Below are 12,827 nucleotides of genomic sequence, written 5' to 3'. Positions count from 1 at the left end.
CAAGCTGCGACCCCCACTTGACAGAATGCAGGCAGCATACGTTCTTCCGCAGACCGGCCACGAGGAGGTGATGGAGACGCACTGGCAAAAATGGAAGCCAGCCAGAAAGGCTTTTTCTCGCCAGCATAACGCGTTGTTCCCCCAAAATCTTCATCCGGACAACAAGATTCCACAACCAGCCCATTCTTCCTTCCCGCCACAGAAGACCCGTGCTGATGACGTCATCCCGCCCACTGGTGATGACGTCAGAAACCAAGATTTTTTTTTTGAGTCTATTTACACCCTCTGTCAGCCGCCCACTATGGACTTTGTTTCAAAGAAAAATCCTTTTGAGAAAATTGTCTCTAAATTTAGATTTTTTCAGACACAGTGTAAAGTGGGGGTAGGGAATAGACATTTTGGACAATTTAGTGGGGAGGAGTCTACCCCCCTACACCCACCCCTAAAGAAGATTCCAGACCGCGGGGAGCGCGTCTGGTATCCGCTCCTTGAGGGGGGGGGCTAGGGCTGGGAACTGTACAGGTGGGGTGACTCAGCTTCGCCATGTTAAGCCGCAACCCCCAGCTAGACCACCTCCACCTGCACCAGTAGCTCCACGACGCCAAGCTCCGGTACCAGCTCCACGACGCCAAGCTCCGGTACCAGCTCCACGACGCCAAGCTCCGGTACCAGCCCCACGACGCCAAGCTCCGGTACCAGCCCCACGACGCCAAGCTCCGGTACCAGCTCCATGACGCCAAGCTCCGGTACCAGCTCCACCACGCCAAGCCCAAGACCAAGACCTTCCACGCCAAGACCCTCCACGCCAAGTGCCGCCAGTCGCAGCTCCACGACGCCAAGTGCCGCCAGTCGCAGCTCCACGACGCCAAGTGCCGCCAGTCGCAGCTCCACGACGCCAAGTGCCGCCAGTCGCAGCTCCACGACGCCAAGTGCCGCCAGTCGCAGCTCCACGACGCCAAGTGCCGCCAGTCGCAGCTTCACGACGCCAAGACCCGCCATGCCAAGACCAAGACCCGCCATGCCAAGACCAAGACCCGCCATGCCAAGACCAAGACCAAGACCCGCCATGCCAAGACCTAGACCAAGACCCGCCATGCCAAGACCAAGACCCGCCATGCCAAGACCTAGACCAAGACCCGCCATGCCAAGACCAAGACCCGCCATGCCAAGACCAAGACCCGCCATGCCAAGACCAAGACCCGCCATGCCAAGACCAAGACCTGCCATGCCAAGACCAAGACCCACGCCAAGACCAAGACCTATACCAAGACCCACGCCGAGCTTCGCCGCCTGACGCGCCACGCCGAGCTTCGCCGCCTGACTCACCACGCCAAGCCACGCCTGCCACGATGACGACGCGCCTGCCTCCTCGTCGGCCACGGATATGGCCGCTACCTGGTCGCCCGCCACGCCAAGTGCGCCCACCTCCCAGTCGGCCACGAATGTGGCCATTCCCTGGGCGCCCGCCTCGCCTGCTGCAGCGGCGTTCCACTCGCCGCCGCCACCTAACTCTGCCCCGCTGGATACGGGGACACGTGGCCTGGCGACCCACCGCCATGTCCCCCTCCCGCCCTCCCATGACTCTTGTTGATATTGTTTTTGGACATCTGGGATCTGTCCGTAAGGGGGGGATTCTGTCATGTCTGTGTGATCATGTTTTGTTTTAGTAATGTTCGGTTTAAATTTTGGACTTTTTGTGCACTTTTGTTTTGTTTTGTCTCCATAGCAACCATTAGTTTTCACCTGTCACGTCACGCACCTGTTTCACGTTTTGACTCACACACACCTGTCACCAATCATGTCACTGTTATTTAAGCATACCTTGTTCATCACTCGTGCTGCCTGCATTGTCATTATGTCACTCCGGTTCAGGTCTCGTTTTGACAAAAGTAAGTTTCCATGTCCATGTCCTAGTTTTTGTTTAAGATTGCTTCACTTGCGTTTTAGGCACGCTTGCCTCTTTTTTTTGTTGTTGATTGTTGTTGTATTGTTTATGTTCGCGGTAGTGCGTGATTTATGTTAAATAAATCCTAGCCTACCTTCACGCTGTTGTCCGTAGCCGTCTATCTTGCGTTGGAAGAACAACCCCTCAGCAAGCTGCGACCCCCACTTGACATTTTTAGACGGATTGCAAGTTTGATTTTGGAGTTATGTTTATTTAGCTTTCATATTTAGTATGACAGTTATGCTGTCATATTGAGTAAAAAAAACAACTAACTTGTGTCTTTACAAACCTTACAAAATATTTTTTTTCCCAGTAAAACTCACAAAAATACCTTTCTCCAGGCATTATTAGCCATTTAGCATGTTTGGTTTAGGAGTTATATTTAAATAACTGTTATATTGAATATGGCAGTTATACTGTCATTATGAGTAAAACCCAATTTTTGTATTTGTAAACCTTACCAAAATACCTGATTCTGGTAAAACGCGCATAGATTCAATATTACAAGCATTTTTTGACCGATTGCAAGTTTGGTTTTGGAGTTATGTTTATATAACTTTCATTAAAAAAAATAAATAATAAATAAATGGGTTGTACTTGTATAGCGCTTTTCTACCTTCAAGGTACTCAAAGCGCTTTGACACTACTTCCACATTTACCCATTCACACACACATTCACACACTGATGGAGGGAGCTGCCATGCAAGGCGCTAACCAGCACCCATCAGGAGCAAGGGTGAAGTGTCTTGCTCAGGACACAACGGACATGACGAGGTTGGTACTAGGTGGGGATTGAACCAGGGACCCTCGGGTCGCGCACGGCCATTCTTCCATTGCGCCACGCCGTCCCTAAAAACTAACTTGTGTCTTTACAAACTTTACAAACAATTTTTTTTTCCAGTAAAACTTACAAAGATACATTTTTCCAGGCATTATTAGTAATTTTGCATGTGTGGTTTAGGAGTTATGTTTAAATAACTGTCAGTATGAATGTGACAGTATACTGTCATAGTGAGTAAAACCTAATTTGTGTATTTTTAAACCTTAACAAAATACTTGATTCTAGTAAAACTCACATAGATACAATATTACAGGCATTTTTAGACAGATCGCATGTTTGGTTTTGGAGTTATGTTTATATAACTTTCATATTTAGTACCACAGTTACACTGTCATATTGAGTAAAAAAACTAACTTGTGTCTTTACAAACCTTACAAAATATTTTTTTTTTCCCAGTTAAACTCACAAAGATACATTTCTCCAGGCAGTATTAGCCATTTAGCATGTTTGGTTTAGGAGTAATGTTTAAATAACTGTAATTTTGAATGTGGCAGTTATACTGTCATTATGAGTAAAACCTACTTTTTGTATTTGTAAACCTTACCAAAATACCTGATTCTGGTCAAACTCACATAGATTTAATATTACAGGCATTTTTAGACATAATGCATGTTTGGTTTTGGAGTTATGTTTATATAACTGTCATTTTGAATGTGGCAGTTATACTGTCATTATGAGTAAAAAAAACTAACTTGTGTCTTTACAAACCTTACAAAATATTTTTTTTTCCAGTTAAACTCACAAAGATACATTTCCCCAGGCATTATTAGCCATTTATCATGTTTGGTTTAGGAGTTATGTTTAAAAAACTGTCATTTGGAATGTGGCAGTTATACCGTCATTATGAGTAAAACCTAATTTTTGTATTTGTAAACTTTTCCAAAAGACCTGTTTCTAGTAAAACTCACATAGATTCAAAATTCAAGCATTTTTAGACATAAGGCATGTTTGGTTTTAGAGTAATGTTTATATAACTTTCATATTTAGTATGACAGTTATACAATCATATTGAGTAAAAAAAATAATTTGTGTCTTTACAAACCTTACAAAATATTTGTTTCCAGTAAAACTCACAAAGATACATTTCCCCAGGCATTATTAGCCATTTATCATGTTTGCTTTAGGAGTTATGTTTAAATAACTGTCATATTGAGTGTGGCAGTTATACTGTCATTATGAGTAGAACCTATTTTTTGTATTTGTAAACGTTATCAAAATACATGATTATGGTAAAACTCACATAGATTCAATATTACAGGCATTTTTAGACGGATTGCAAATTTGGTTTTGGTGTTATATTTATTCAACTTTCATATTTATTATGACAGTTATACTGTCATATTGAGTAAAAAAAAAGCTAACTTGTGTCTCTACAAACCTTACAAACTATTTTTTTCCTGTAAAACTTACAAAGATACATTTCTCCAGGCATTATTAGACATTTTGCATGCATGGTTTAGGAGTTATGTTTAAATAACAGTCAGATTGAATGTGACAGTATACTGTCAAAGTAGTTTTTTTTACTCAATATGCCAGTAATGTTCTTAAAATCCTGAGATAATGCGAAAAAAGCAATACAAATGTTTTTCAAAATAATTCCTACACCAAACATGCAACATGTCTAATAATAACTGGAGACATGTATACTTTGTTAATTTTACTAGAAAATGTATCTTTTATAAGTTTTGCACCGACGCAAGTTAGTTTTTTTAATTCAATATGACAGTATAACTGTCAAACTAAATGTAAAAGTTATATAAACATAACTCCAAAAATGAACATGCATTATGTCTAAAAATGCCTAAAATTTTGTATCTATGTGAGTTTTACCAGAATCAGGTACTTTGGTAAGGTTTACAAATACAAAAATTGGGTTTTTCTCATAATGACAGTATAACTTCTACATTCAATCTGACAGTTTTTTAAACATAACTTCCTAACCACACATGCAAATAAATGGGTTATACTTGTATAGCGCTTTTCTACCTTCAAGGTACTTAAAGCGCTTTGACAGTATTTTCACATTCATCCATTCACACACATTCACATACTGATAGCGGGAGCTGCCATGCAAGGCGCTAACCAGCAGCCATCAGGAGCAAAGGGTGAAGAGTCTTGCCCAAGGACACAACGGACGTGACTAGGATGGTAGAAGGTTGGGATTGAACCCCAGTAACCAGCAACCCTCCGATTGCTGGCACGGCCATTCTACCAACTTCGCCATGCCTAATAAAGCCTAAAACAACGCATCCTTGTAAGTTTTACTCGAAACATATGCTATTATAAAGATTGCAAACACAAAAAGTAGTTTTTTACTCATTATGACAGTAATGTTCTTAAAATCTTGAGATAATGCGAAATAAGCAATACAAATGTTTTTCATAATATTTCCTACACCAAACATGCAACATGTCTAATAATGCCTGAAGACATGTATCTTCGTTAGTTTTACTAGAAAAAATATATTTTGTAAGTTTTGCAAAGACCCAAATTAGTTTTTTTAATTCAATATGACAGTATAACTGTCATACCAAATAGGAAAGTTATATAAACAAAACTCCAAAACTGAACATGCATTATGTCTAAAAATGCCTAAAATATTGTATCTATGTGAGTTTTACAAGAATCAGGTAATTTGGTAAGGTTTACAAATACAAAAATTGGGTTTTTGTCATAATGACAGTATAACTGCGAAATTCAATTTGACAGTTATTTAAACATAACTTCATAATAACACATGCAAATAAGCTAATAAAGCCTAAAACAATGCATCCTTGTGAGTTTTACTCGAAACATATGCTATTTTAAGGCTTGCAAACACAAAAAGTAGTTTTTTTACTCAATATGACAGTAATGTTCTTTAAATCCTGAGATAATGCTAAAAAAGCAATAAAAATGTTTTTCAACATAATTCCTACACCAAACATGTAAAATGTCTAATAATGCCTGGAGACATGTATCTGTTAGTTTTACTAAAAAAATAATATTTTGTAAGGTTTGCAACGATGCAAGTTAGTTCTTTTTATTTAAATATGACAGTTTAACTGTCATACCAAATATGAATGTTATATAAACATAACTCCAAAACTGAACATGCATTATGCCTAAAAATGCCTGTAATATTGTATCTATGCTAGTTTTACCAGAATCAGGTAATTTGGTAAGGATTACAAATACAAAAATTGGGTTTTTCTCATAATGACAGTATAACTGCTACATTCAATTTGACAGTTTTTTAAACATAACTTCCTAACCACGCATGCAAATAGGCTAAAAAAGGCTAAAACATTGCATCCTTGTGACTTTTACTCGAAACTTATGCTATTGTAAGGCTTGCAAACACAAAAAGTAGTTTTTTCCTCAATATGACAGTAATGTTCTTAAAATCCTGAGATAAAGCGAAAAAAGCAATAAAAATGTTTTTCAACATAATTCCTACACCAAACATGCAAAATGTCTAATAATGCCTGGATACATGTATCTTTGTTAGTTTTACTAGAAAAATAATATTTTGTAAGTTTTGCAAAGAGGCAAGTTAGTTTTTTTAAATTCAATATGAGAGTACAACTGTCATAACAAATATGAAAGTTATATAATTATATCTCCAAAACTAAAGATGCATTAAGTCTAAAAATGCCTGTAATTTTGTATTTATGTGAGTTTTACCAGAATCAGGTAATTTGGTAAGGTTTAAAAATACAAAAAATAGGTTTTTCTCATTATGACAGTATAACTGCTACATTCAATTTGACAGTTATTTAAACATAACATCCTAACCACACATGCAAAAAGGCTAATAAAGCCTAAAACAATGCATCCTTGTGAGTTTTACTCGAAACATATGCTTTTTTAATGCTTGCAAAGACTAAAAGTAGTTTTTTACTCAATATGACAGTAAAGTTCTTAAAATCCTGAGATAATGCGAAAAAAGCATTAAAAATGTTTTTCAACATAATTCCTACACCAAACATGCAAAATGTCTAATAATGCCTGGCGACATGTATCTTTGTTAGTTTTACTAAAACAAATCATAATTTGTAAGGTTTGCAACGATGCAAGTTAGTTTTTTTATTTAAATATGACAGTATAACTGTCATACCAAATATGAATGTTATATAAACATAACTCCAAAACTGAACATGCATTATGCCTAAAAATGCCTGTAATATTGTATCTATTTGAGATTTACCAGAATCATGTAATTTGGTAAGGTTTACAAATACAAAAATTAGGTTTTACTCATTATGACAGTAAAACTACTACATTCAATTTGACAGTTATTTAAACATAATTTCCTAACCACACATGCAAAAAGGCTAAAAAAGCCTAAAACAATGCATCTTTGTGAGTTTTACTCGAAACATATGCTTTTTTAAGGCTTGCAAACACAAAATGTAGTTTTTTACTCAATATGACAGTAATATTCTTAAAATCCTGAGATAATGCGAAATAAGCAATACAAATGTTTTTCAACACAAGTCCTCCACCAAAAATGATAAATGTCTAATAATGCCTGGAGACTTATATCTTTGTTAGTTTTACTAGAAAAAGTATCTTTTGTAAGGTTTGCAATGACACAAGATGTTTTTTTTAAATTTAATATGACAGTATTAAATTTAGTTTAAAACTAAATTTCCACGGCGTGGCGCAGTGGAAGAGTGGCCGTGCGCGACCCGAGGGTCCCTGGTTCAATCCCCACCTAGTACCAACTTCGTCATGTCCGTTGTGTCCTGAGCAAGACACTTCACCCTTGCTCCTGATGGGTGCTGGTTAGCGCCTTGCATGGCAGTTCCCTCCATCAGTGTGTGAATGTGTGTGTGAATGGGTAAATGTGGAAGTAGTGTCAAAGCGCTTTGAGTACCTTGAAGGTAGAAAAGCGCTATACAAGTACAACCCATTTATAGCTGTCGTACTAAATATGAAAGTTATTTACACATACCTCCAAAATTAAACATGCAATATGTCTAAAAATGCCTGTAATATTTTATATACGTGAGTATTATCAGAATCCGTTATTTTGGTAAGGTTTACAAATACAAAAATTAAGGTTTTACTCATAATGACAATATAACTGCCACGTTCAAAATGACAGTTTTGCAAATTGGTTAATAATGCCTGGAGAAATGTATTTTTGTGAGTTTTGCAAATACAAAATATTGGTTTTACTCAATATGACAGTATACTGTCACATTCAAGCTGACAGTTATTGAAACATAACTCCTAAACCACAAATTCAAAATGACTAATAATGCCTCGAGAAATGTATCTCTGTAAATTTTTCTGGAAAGATTTTTTTTGTAAGGTTTGTAAAAACACAAGTTAGTTTTTTTTACTCAATATGACAGTATAACTGTCATACTAAATATGAAAGTTATAAAAACATAACTCCAAGACCAAACTTGCAATCCGTCTAAAAATACATGTAATATTGAATTTAACTAGAATCAGTTGTTTTTGTAAGTTTTGCAAATACAAAATACTGGTTTTACTCACTATGACAGTATACTCTCACATTCAATCCGACAGTTATTTAAACATAACTTCTAAACCACACATGCAAATTGGTTAATAATGCCTGGAGAAATGTATCTTTGTGAGTTTCACTGAAAAAAAAAATATTTTGTAAGGTTTGTAAAGACACAAGCTAGTTGTTGTTTTACTTAATATGACAGTATAAATGTCATACTAAATATTAAATTTATATAAACATAACTCCAAAACCAAACATGCATTATGTCTAAAAATGCCTGTAATATTGTATCCATGTGAGTTTTGCTAGAATCAGTTCTTTTTGTAAGGTTTGCAAATACAAAATATTGGTTTTACTCACTATGACAGTATACTGTCACATTCAATCTGACAGTTATTTAAACATAACTCCTAAACCACACATGCAAAATGACTAATAATGCCTGGAAAAATGTATCTCTGTGAATTTTGCTGGAAAAAAAAATATTTTGTAAGGTTTGTAAAATTACAAGTTTGTTATTTTTTACTCAATTTGACAGTATAACTGTCATACTAAATATGAAAGTTATATAAACATAACTCCAAAACCAAACTTGCAATCCGTCTAAAAATGCCTGTAATATTGAATCTATGTGAGTTCTACCAAAATCAGGTATTTTGGTAAGGTTTACAAATACAAAAATTAGGTTTTACTCATAATGACAATATAACTGCCACTTTCAAAATGACATTTATGTTACGATCCGCTGCACGGATCATAGTTTGTTTATGTTTCTCGTCACATATGTTTTCAGCACATTTGATTTTGTTTGTGTTCAGTTGCCATGTCAGCTGATTACTTTCACCTGCCTCTGGTTAGTGTTCGGGACGCGCACCTGTTGCCCGGGCACTAATCAGAGGGCTATTTAGTCTTTGCTCTGGCCTCACTCTGTCTGGCTTCGTAGTTTGTTCTCACACAACTGATGACGACGATTATTTACTGTTTCTTAGCTACTAGTTCTCACGCTACGCTCTTTTGGTTTGCTAGCTCCCACGCTAGCCCTTTTGTTTTGCCTTTTGTGCTACGTGCATGTCTTTTTGTTTATTCATCATATGATTTATATTTAAAATAAATCATTCTTCCTACCTGCAAGCTGTGTCCGAAACCATCTGCATCCTTGGGAGAACCACACCCGCATCACTATGCGACCACGTCGTTTCAGTACGAAGCCAGCAGAAAACAATTCTCCCGCACTGGCTAACGAGGAGTTGGACGAAGGTACGCTCATGGTGTTGCGAGCGATGGAAGCCGAGACGCTTCGCTATTCGACGGAGGAGAGGTCGAATCTCATGTGGGGACCTGGAGGCTCTCTTATCCCCATCGATTCCCTCTGGTCGGAAGACATCGCCGCTACACCGCAGTACCGTGCGCGCCGTCAAAGACGGAAGCCGGCCAGGAGGTCTTTCCCTCGCCGCCAAGACGCGCCGCTCCTGCAAACTCCTCCCCCGGACCGAAGCAAGCTACATTCAGCCCAAACTCCCCCTCCTCAGATGTTTGGCAACCCCATCGACCACTTCGCCAAAAAGTTCTCCGATTGGGCTGTAAGTCACATGGACAGTTGCAACAGTAATGTCATGTCATTGGCGCCTCCCGAAGAGGTAACTCCGCCCACTTCTGATGACATCATTGAACAAGATTTTTTTTTTCCATTTTCTAATTCTTTCTGTCAGCCAATACCAAATGACTTTCATTGTAAGATAAGACATTATCAGGACATTTTTATTAAGTGTAAGTCTAGTCAGTCACATTCTGATTTTCAGACTCCACCTCCAGTGACTTTGGTTCCGCCCCCAGTGACTATTGCTCCGCCCACTGCACATATTTTTTCCCCCTGTGCTCCCACCCAATCTCAAGTGGGGGATGATAATAGTCAATTTGGACAATTTGAAGAAGAGTATACCCCCCTCCATACCTCCCCCCACCCACCCTTGAAGACAGTTCCAAACCGCAAAGAGCGCGTCTGGTATCCGCGTCTTGAGGGGGGGGCTAGTACTGGGAACTGTGCTAGTGCGGTGGCACAACTTCGGCGTGCTAAGCCGCAACCTCCTGCACGGCCACCGCCACCAGTTTTTCGGCGTGCTAAGCCGCAACCTCCTGCACGGCCACCTCCACCAGTTTTTCGGCGTGCTAAGCCGCAACCCCCTGCACGGCCACCGCCACCAGTCTTTCGGCGTGCTAAACCGCAACCTCCTGCAAGGCCACCGCCACCAGTCTTCCGGCGTGCTAAACCGCAACCTCCTGCACGGCCACCGCCACCAGTTCTTCGTCCTGCTAAGCCACAACCGCCAGCTAGGCCACCTCCAGCTGCACCTCGGCTAGCACCTGTTCCTGCACCTCGGCTGACACACCAAGCTTCGTCTCCAGTACCTCCACCACGCCAAGCTCCACCATGCCAAGTTCCTCGGCTGGTTCCCACACCACCGCCGGCTCCAAGGCTGGTTCCCACACCAGCGCCGGCTCCAAGGCTGGTTCTCACACCAGCGCCGGCTCCAAGGCTGGTTCTCACACCAGCGCCGGCTCCAAGGCTGGTTCTCACACCAGCGCCGGCTCCAAGGCTGGTTCTCACACCAGCACCGACTCCAAGACCAACCCCTGTCCCGGCTCCAAGGCTGGTTCCCACACCAGCGCCGGCTCCAAGGCTGGTTCCCACACCAGCGCCGGCTCCAAGGCTGGTTCCCACACCAGCGCCGGCTCCAAGGCTGGTTCCCACACCAGCGCCGGCTCCACGGCTGGTACCCACACCAGCGCCGGCTCCACGGCTGGTACCCACACCAGCGCCGGCTCCACGGCTGGTACCCACACCAGCGCCGGCTCCACGGCTGGTACCCACACCAGCGCCGGCTCCACGGCTGGTACCAGAACCTGCACCTGCTCCACGGCTGGTACCAGAACCTGCACCTGCTTCCACGGCGACGACGTCTCCTCCTGCCTCCACGGCGACGTCGGCTCCTCCTGCCTCCACGGCGACGTCGGCTCCTCCTGCCTCCACGGCGACGTCGGCTCCTCCTGCCTCCACGGCGACGTCGGCTCCTCCTGCCTCCACGGCGACGTCGGCTCCTCCTGTTTCCACGGCGACGTCTGCTCTCTCCTCGTCTTCGTCTCAGCGACCTCGAGTGGTCTGGCTGCGCAAGCGGCGCTCTCGGAGGTTTGTTTATGGACGCCAGTGGCGCAAACAGCAGCGACACCCGAGACATAGTCGTAGAACTCTCCGGCTGATGAACTTCTGGCGCCACTCACGCCCACCTTCTCGGCAGCCACGAATGTGGCCTTTCCGTGGTCGCCCGCCTCGCCTGCGGCAGCGGCGTTCCACTCGCCGCCGCCACCTGACTCTTCCCCGGTGGATTCGGGGACACGTGGCCTGGCGACCCACCTTTAGTATTGAATCTATGTGAGTTTTACCAGAATCAGATATTTTGGTAAGGTTTACAAATACAAAACTTGGATTATACTCATAATGACACTATAACTGCAACATTTGATATGACAGTTATTTAAACATAACTCTTAAACCAAACATGATTAATGGCGAATAATGCCTGGAGAAATGTATCTTTGTGAGTTTTACTGGAAAAAAATATTTTTTAAGGTTTATAAAAACACAAGTTAGTTTTTTTTTACTCAATATAATGGCATAACTGTCATGCTAAATATGAAAGTTATATAAACATAACTCCAAAACCAAACATGCATTATGTCTAAAAATGCCTGTAATATTGTATCTATGTGAGTTTTACCAGAATCAGGTAGTTTGGTAAGGTTTACAAATACAAAATCTAGGTTTTACTCACTATGACAGTATACTGTCACATTCGATCTGACAGTTATTTAAACATACTGTAACTCCTAAACCACACTTGCAAAATGGCTAAAAATGCCTAGAGACATGTATCTTTGTGAGTTTTCCTGGAAAAAGGTAAGGTTTGTCGAAACAGAAGTTAGTTTTTTTTTTACTCAATATGATTGTATAACTGTCATAATAAATATGAAAGTTGTATAAACATAACCCTAAAACCAAACATGCATTATGTATTAAAATGCCTGTAAAATTGTTTAAATGTGAGTTTTACCAGAATCATGTATTTTGGTAAGGTTTACAAATACAAAAATTTGGTTTTACTCGTAATGACAGTATAACTGCCACATTTAATATGACAGTTATGTAAACATAACTCCTAAACCACACATGCAAAATGGCTAATAATGCATGGAGAAATGTATTTTTTTTAGTTTTACTGGGGAAAAAAATATTTTGTAAGGTTTGTAATGACACAAGTTACTTTTTTTTTCTCAATAAGACAGTATAACTGTCATACTAAATTTGAAAGTTGTACAAACATAACTCCAAAACCAAACATGAATTATGTCTAAAAATGCATGTAATATTGTATCCATGTGAGTTGTACTAGAAACAGTTGTTTTTGTAAGGTTTGCATATACAAAATATTGGCTTCCCTCACTATGACAGTATACTGTCACATTCAATCTGACAGTTATTTAAATGTAACTCACAAACGACACATGCAAAATGGCTA

Source organism: Nerophis lumbriciformis, linkage group LG23 (genome assembly GCF_033978685.3).
Source record: "Nerophis lumbriciformis linkage group LG23, RoL_Nlum_v2.1, whole genome shotgun sequence".
Classification (NCBI taxonomy): Eukaryota; Metazoa; Chordata; class Actinopteri; order Syngnathiformes; family Syngnathidae; genus Nerophis; species Nerophis lumbriciformis.
The sequence above is the reverse complement of the archived record's forward strand: the minus strand, read 5'-3'. Positions refer to the sequence as shown.